Genomic DNA, 1,562 nt, shown 5'->3' with positions numbered 1-1,562 from the left:
AAGTAAATAAATAAATTTATAAAATGGGGATAATGATAGTACATACCTCATAGGGTTGTTGTGGCTTAAATGAGTTTGAAATGTGCCTAGAACTTTGCCTGGTGTTGAGGAAATGCTGTGTCAGTGTTAAATAAAATAGGGTTTTCCCCAGCACACATAGATGAGACTTTGGTCTCAGCCCTGCCCTCAGGGCCGAGGAGTGACGGGCAGAGCTACACCCTCAAGTATGAGTGCATGAGTGAGAAACCAAGCCCGCAAGCACACACACACACTCGCACTCATGCAAACTACACAAGAGCACTGCAGCTAGTGAACACTGAGACAGAGCTGCCCCCCATCCAGAGTCAGCTGCCCCAGATACACTGGTCATGGTCACCCCTTTCCAGGTCCAGCCCTCACTATGCCAGCCCAGAAGGCCACCCTGCCTTGGCTTTCAGAGCAAGGGAGCAGCTCAAGGAGTCAGAACCCCCGGGATTGGTCAAATCCAGGAGACTGAGTGTTGGCCAGGAGCACAGCATCAGAATACGACTGACTGCCTTGGACTCCTCGGCTTCCAAAGGTGGGTTCCTACCAGGGATTCAGGATTTGACCTCTAGAGGGGGTTTTTATGAAGAGGCTTTGCCCAAGAGGCATTTTAGGAATAAAACAGAAGAACATCATGTCCCAGGAGCAGGAGGCCGGCGGGGGGCAACACAGAGTCATGGATGACCACGTAGGAAGCCTGGGGTCCAACACTACGAGGGGCAAACAAGAGGCTTTCCCTCTCTGCGCCTCAACTACCCTATCTGAATATTGGTGGCCACGGTGGTGAAGGGATTGGATGGCCCTAGAAGGTCCACTCAGCTTTGCAGTTTGTGTGTACGTCTCTCACTCAAAGGGATGGGAAGTAGGAGGTTTCAGGGTTGGTTAACTCAGTGGCACCATGGTCTACGGCCATACCACCCTGAACACACCCGATCTCATCTGATCTCGGAAGCTAAGCAGGGTCGGGCCTGGTTAGTACTTGGATGGGAGAACTCAGTGGCACCATGATGTCATCGAACATGCCAGTGTTTTCCATATTTCCTCTCTGAAATCTTTATAGTGTTGGCCTTTGAGTACTTATTATTGCTGTATAACAACCCCCCCCAAATGTATGGCTTTAAGCAACAATATTTATTATCCCTCATGGCTTCAATGGGTCAGGAATTCAAGAGCAGCTTACTGGGGGTTCTGGCTCAGTCTCTAATGTGGTGCAGTGAGATGTCACCGGGAGCTGTGCTCATCTGAAGGCTTGGCTGGAGCTGGAGGGTCCACTTCCAAGGACCCCCATGGTTCACCCACATGGCTGGCAAGTCGGCCCTGGCTGTTGACTCCTCTCTGCAGATCTGCCTGAGTGTCCTCACAGTGGGTTATGTGTCCTTACAGTGTGGTGGCTTGCTCCCTCCAGAGACAGCAATCCAATAGGTACCAGGGCAGAAACTTCAATACCTTTCACAATCTAGCCCTCTAAGTCTGCATTCTGCTGTATTCTAATCGGTCACATAGGCCAGCCCTGATTCACTGCACGAGAGGACTACACA

General features: G+C 50.8%; 1 pseudogene; it reads left to right on the top strand.

Annotated features, from left to right (window-relative positions):
• Positions 1–925: 925 nt before the first annotated feature.
• On the top strand, positions 926–1,043 carry LOC112394526 (uncharacterized; annotated as a pseudogene).
• Positions 1,044–1,562: the final 519 nt, after the last annotated feature.

The sequence above is a fragment of the Neophocaena asiaeorientalis genome, unplaced genomic scaffold (assembly GCF_003031525.2).
Source record: "Neophocaena asiaeorientalis asiaeorientalis breed wild unplaced genomic scaffold, Neophocaena_asiaeorientalis_V1.1 scaffold129, whole genome shotgun sequence".
Taxonomy (NCBI): Eukaryota; Metazoa; Chordata; class Mammalia; order Artiodactyla; family Phocoenidae; genus Neophocaena; species Neophocaena asiaeorientalis.
Note: the sequence above shows the minus strand (reverse complement) of the source record. Positions and strands in the feature narration are given on the sequence as shown.